At 39.0% G+C, this 6,553-nt stretch overlaps 1 pseudogene; it reads left to right on the top strand.

The window, feature by feature from the left end:
- The first annotated feature begins 400 nt into the window (after positions 1–400).
- Positions 401–698, top strand: LOC118662621 (annotated as a pseudogene).
- Positions 699–6,553: the final 5,855 nt, after the last annotated feature.

Here is a 6,553-nt window from a genome sequence, read left to right as displayed (position 1 = left end):
ACTGGCAAAAATTGAATAAGGTCCATCAGTTAGATAATAGTATCACGTTGATATCCTGGCTTTACAAAATGTGCTATGGTTACAGAAGAAAATGTCCTTAAGTTTAGGAAATACACACTGAAGTATTTGGATATAAATCTGAGGAATCTCAATGAAGAGTTTATAGAAATTTCTTGTATCATTTTTACAACATTTTTGTAAGTCTAGAATTTTAAAAAGTTTACAGAAGAAAAATAGCAAAACAGTAAAAACCCCGTAATTGGAAAAAAATGCATAGAGATATAATATGTGAAACCCCCTAGCACCCATCAAAATGCATGAAAAAACCAAGAGTGTTCCATTTGCTCACTCATGTTTTTTCATGAATAGAAATGGAGCAAAGGGTTGGGTACTAGTGGAGATGGCAGCAGCCACAGCAAATCATGAGATCAGGGCCAAACCAGGCCTACGAAAGATGTGTGTCCACTTATGCCATTGCTTGTCTGACAGCCAGGGCATCAGGAACCTCATCAAGAAATGCTATATGGAGCTAAAGAAGATTAATCTTGGCCTGCCCATCCAAATCTGAGAGTGCTCAGATGGGCAGCCCAAGCTCTGGGCCCACTATGCATTTAGCCAAGAGAACAACGTCTCTGAGCAACTTCAGTGCTGATGAGGTAGCCAGAGCCCTGAGGAATATGCTAAGTGGCAAAGCCTAAAGCCTTTACTGTGGATGGAGAGCAGCAATCCCACAGCCTGGGCTCTGTTGGACTGAGTACAATGTGGAAAAATGTTTGGGGTTTTTTTTGTTTTTTTCTGTTTTTGTTTTTTTTTAAATATACTTTATTGATTTTTTACAGAGAGGAAGGGAGAGAGATAGAGAGTTAGAAACATCGATGAGAGAGAAACATCGATCAGCTGCTTCCTGCACATCTCCTACTGGGGATATGCCAGCAACCCAGGTACATGCCCTTGACCGGAATCGAACCTGGGACCTTTCAGTCTGCAGGCCGACGCTCTATCCACTGAGCCAAACCGGTTTCGGCGAAAAATGTTTTTTATAAAGCTTTTGCTGTAGAATAATTAATTAATTGATTGATTGATTAAATAGGGATGAATGAAAAAATGAGTTAAAACCAAAGCAAATGTGCCTGAACCTGTACCAGCTTGAAATTAAATTAACCCACAAGGTGGCCCCTTAATATGGTGGGGAGGGGTGATTTCCCCAGAGAACTTCGTCTTGGGTTCCTCAACTGTTACCATATTTCGGGCTCAAATTCTGGTTTAAAGTAAAATTTACATTGCATGAACATTTCCTAGAAAGTTTCTGGTGCCACATAGATTTAACTTATATAAAACTAAAGTCATAATATAAAGATAAGCTTCCTTTGACAGTTTTCCCTTTTGTATCTCTGAAAACATTGATACTGTCACACAGCCCCAAAATTTAGACAACTGATAGAAATTTACCCTTCCGAAATAATTATTTTTGCATTGTGTAGATCTGATTTATGATGCTTATTTAATTCCTTGACTCAGGCATCTTCCAGTGGGTTCACTCATTATTGGTAAATAAACCAGAAATTACTGAGTGCCTAATAGTATCAGGCACAGTGTGACAAGCTGCATGAATGGAAAGATAAATAAAGCATAGTACTTGTCTTTGAGCAGCTCACCTTTACTTAAGATGTTGAGAATAAATGTTTTCTCTTCTTTCCAAAATCATTAAAAATAGGAAATATCGCCCTGGATGGTTTGGCTCAGTGGACAGAGAGTCTGCCTGTGGACTGAAGGGTCTCAGGTTCAGTTCCACTCAAGGACATGTACTTCAGTTGCAAGCTCGATCCCCGGCCCCCTGCTGGAGGCAACCAATGTTTCTTGCTCTTTGTCTCTCACCCTCCCTTCCATTCTCTCTAAAAATCAATGGAAGAATATCCTCAGGTGAGGATTAACAAAACAAAAAATAGGAAATATCACCTGGCCGGGGTGGCTCAGTGGTTGAACATTGACCTGTGAACCAAGAGGTTCTATTCCTGGCCAAGGCATATGCCCGTATTTTGGGCTCTATCCGCAGCAGGGGGCACACAGGAGGCAGCTGAATGATGTTTCTCTCTCATCGATGTTTCTATCTCTCTATATTTCTCCCTTACCCTTTGTCTAAAAGCAATAAAAATAAATTTAAAAAATGAAATATCTAGAATTAGAATCTTGAGTACCGTATTAGTTTCCTGTGGCTGCCATAACAAATTACCACAAATTTAGTGGCTTAAAACAATAGAAATTTATTCTCTTATAAGTCTGGATTCTAGAAGTCAGCAGGTTCCCTCTGAGAGTCTGGGTAGAACCCATCCTTGCCTCTTCCTAGTTCCTGAGGGTGGTCGTCAATTCCTTGGCTTATAGCTTCAACACTCCAGTTTCTGACTCCGTCATCACATAGCATCTTCCTTGTGTGTCTCTGTCTTCCATTATATTTTCCTCTTCTTCTAAGGACACCTGTCATATTTGATTAGAGTTCACCCTAATGACCTCATCTTAACTTGATTACATCTGCAAAGACCCTATTTCCACATAAGATCACTTTTACAAGTACTGGGAGTTAAGATTTCAACTTCTCTTTTGGGGTAACACGATTCAACCCACAACATGCACATTTCGGTAAATAAATTGTATGGCCTCCTCTGGGAATTTAAATCTTCCTAATGAGAAGACATCATCGGTGTGTTTTAGACTTCTTTTCCATGATGTAAATGATACTCTCCATGATTTGAAGGGCATTTTCCTGGGCCTGTGGGGAAAGTTTAAATGTAATATTCACTTAGTTATATGGACTGAAGTAGATTATTTGAGAGGGGAGCTAGGTAGAAGGTGGTCTCAGCTCTGTAATAAAGTACTAATTTCCATGCTTTGGACTGGAAGGGGAGGGGTGTTGGAAGGAGAGAAAAGGAGATAGTAGACTGTGTAACTGCTAGGGAAGGTCCCACCACCAGTGATGCAATCCATCATCACCTCATTACCTGCTACACTCACTGGGTTTCTGCAGAAAGATTCCCTTTGGAAAACAGAACAGTTCTCCAACTGAAAACATTTGAAAAGCACTAGCTTAGATTGCTGGGAAATTTTTCAACACAGCTAAATTTCATTCCTGCTGGTAATGTTTTCTTCCCTCTGTCTTCTTAATAAAATTAAATTGGTCAATTTATTTTCTAGTTTAAATTATATTTTCCATTCCATTGTTTTTCTGCTCCTGTACTAATAAAGTGCTATTGTCCTAGGTCCCTGCTGATGGTAAAAATGTTTGAATAGTGGAATATTTGAACATTTGGCCTTAATTTTTCTCACAAAAATTTTAAATATTTTTCTTTTAAAAATCAACAATTTCCTTTTAAAACTCAAATCCCAGTGTTGATTAAAATGTTATTACTATTGATATGTGAAATTTTTAGATTGACTTTTTCTCATTTTGAATGTCTTCTCAATAAACTTTAGCCTTATAAGATAAATTCATTTCACAGAAAAAAAATTATATTAATAAAGTTATTTTCTACATTCTTCTCATCATACCTCTCCATATACCTTCTTTTTCCTTCTCTCACTTTTTTATATCCTCCCTTCTTTGCTCTTTTACTGTTCTCTTCTAATATACTTATACTTCTTGAGTTTTGAATTTATTTGTATTCTAAACCTTTCTTCCTAATGTCATAGTCCTACTTTTTTTTCACTTTCTTATACTTGTTATTCTATTTTGGCATTTCTTTTTATTCTTCTTACACCACTTTCAGTACAAATAAAAAGTATACTTTGTCTTCTTAAATGAGCATGATTTTTATTATAAAATGTTCAAAATACAAATAAACAAAGATTTTTTAAAAAAAACTCTTAGGCTACCACGTTTAGACAGCATTTTCAATTCTTTGCTGTATCTACTTTCAGACCTTTGCTTTGCACATGTAAATAATTTTATTTAAAATGTAAGCATCTTGTAAATGCATAGCGGTGGGTAAACCCAATGAAGATGCAAGAAATCCAATAGGGAAATCCACAACTGGGAGCCGGGACCATGGTCTTTGGTCCCAGGGCTAAGGGTTGGAAGTGACGCATCTTCTCCCCAAGGCACGGTTAGAAGTGCCTGCTCACCAGTTCTGTGTTCCTTGGGCCTGGCCCAAAGTGTGCAATCAGCTGCTACCACTGAGCCCCAGACTTGCCCTTCACAAGCTCAGGAAGGCACCAGAGAGTCCCTTCTGCCCTCAGATGTCCTGGACCTGGTAGACCCCCTGTTCTCTGCATCTGATGTAGTGGAATGTGCTAGAACTTTGTATATTCTTGTTCACTGAATATACAAAGATTCTTTTGAGAGGTGGAAGGGTCTGTGCAGGGGCCCTGGTAGTCAGCAGAGGGATTGGTGCTGCTGTTTCTGGTGTCCAGTCTGATTCTGGCACAGGGTGGGGTCCTCAGGAAGCAGACTCAGATGGAGAGGACCCACCAAGTAGCTGCTGGGAGTGCTGCCAGCGCGCAGTCCATGTGGCCTTTAGCGGGGCCGTAGCTGAAGAGAGCCACGGGCCACCGTTGCCCAGCGTGGCTCATGTCTAGTCCAGGTGCTCTCACTGGAGATGGAGGCGGCCCTGGAGGGTCTGCAGCGCTCTCACCCACGCACCCCCACCCAGGTCTTCCCCCACCATCCTGCTTCCTGCCGTCCCTTCCAGGGCCAATCCCAGGATGGCTCCCTGATGGGCAGCGCCCACACTCCTCTCCATCTGAGTCTGCTTCCTGAGGACCCCACCCTGCACCGGAGCCAGACTGGACACCAGAAACAGCAGCACCAATCTCTCCTCCCTCTGGCCCCCTGCCCAGAACCTTCTACCTCTTAAACACATTTTTATGTATTCGGTGAACAAGAAAAAATAGTAACTGCTTTTATTTTGCCTGCCTTTAATAACTGCTAGTTTGCTTTCACTTGCTCACTGCACATTTGCTCTTACCCTTTGTGACTATTCTATCAATCCTGTTGTCTTCAGTTGTCCACTTTCTGACGCGGTGACCATCTTTCCCCCACTGGTTGGTATTTTCCCCAATGAATCCTTTGCCTTCCAATTCAATTTATAATACTTGAAATACGCTGACATTTTCATTTGTATGTAGTCAAATCTCTGATTTTTCCTTTGTGATTTGTGTTTTTCATATAGAAATTTTCTCCTCACCCCTGCATTATATAATTATCTGACAGAGAAAAAAGAGACCTAGAACTGCCTCAAAGAGTGTGAAATTGTCTATATAAATTGAGAAGGCTCTGCTAGGGTCTTATTTGTTATGTCAATGTTAAATATATTAGTTTCTCAAGGAAGAAACTAAAAGTCAACCATTATGACATCCAGAAAAGTATATCCTCTCCCTCCTTGCACTTCAAATGCCCTTGAAATGGGCCCTGTGCTTACAAAAAGACAGATATGCTGAATAGATCTGAACTTGCAGGGTTGAGGGAGGAAAAGCTGCTCTGTTTCTAGATAAAAACAAGGATTTTCCTCCCTCTTCTGTATAAACATCAGGTTGTTTTCCTACTTCTTAGCTAAATACCAAACCTCGATAAAAAATTAAAAAATAAATTCTTGCATAGAAAATTAAGGATCAGCAAATGCATCTCAAATCATAAGAGGTCAGGTTCCATATATGCTACCAGCATTTCAGGTATTTATGTAAACCTTGCCTTCACTCAATAGTGTTTAAAAGCTGGCAGTAATGGGCTTTTGAATTTGATCCTACTAGAAATACAGCTAAAATCATCTGTTCACACAATGTGTGTTACTTATCTGCTTTCACTGCTACTTCACACCCAGGACAAAGTCTGAAAGCAAAAATATAACTGTCTACATGATTGAAGCCAAAATTAGGAGCCTAGATAGATAGATAGGTAGGTAGATAGATAGATAGATAGATAGATGACAGATGATAGATAGATAGGATATAGACATAGACATATAGATGCATATATGACTTTCTTAATTTTCCTGTTACTGTCTACATATAGATATCAAAATAAAATATCAAACATTTATATAGTTTCATACTTCCCATGTTCCTTCCAGGATGCAGACAACTGGACAGTTTTTTTTAAAAAAAATACATTTATTCATTCTTCTCACTCACATCTAATTTCATAGCAATCCAGAAGTGTATCCCAATTCCATAGTTAGTTTGTTTACCACAATGATTATCAATGTCTTAATGAGAACCCCGAATAAGATGCTGAAGTGATTTCCAAGTCATTAAAGATAACATTGTAAATATTGTAACACTATATTTTGTTATGATTTTTTTAAATTTATGATCATTTTAATAGCTATTATATATCATTTTAATTGTGTCTTCTATGATAGATTGAAAAATGACCATAAATTCCACCCATCCAGGTATGCATGTCCCTTTGCAATGTGACTGCAATTCTCCCATAAAGGGGTGGAAACTATTTTATCATCTCTAAAATCTGGTTGGCCTTTTGACTTGCTTTGATCAATAGAAGGCTGTGGAAGTGATATTATTCAACTTTAAAGACTAGACCTTCAGAGAACTTACAGCTTCTACT

Source organism: Myotis myotis, unplaced genomic scaffold (genome assembly GCF_014108235.1).
Source record: "Myotis myotis isolate mMyoMyo1 unplaced genomic scaffold, mMyoMyo1.p scaffold_m19_p_9, whole genome shotgun sequence".
In the NCBI taxonomy this organism is placed as follows: domain Eukaryota; kingdom Metazoa; phylum Chordata; class Mammalia; order Chiroptera; family Vespertilionidae; genus Myotis; species Myotis myotis.
This window is presented reverse-complemented; position numbering and strand designations above follow the sequence as displayed.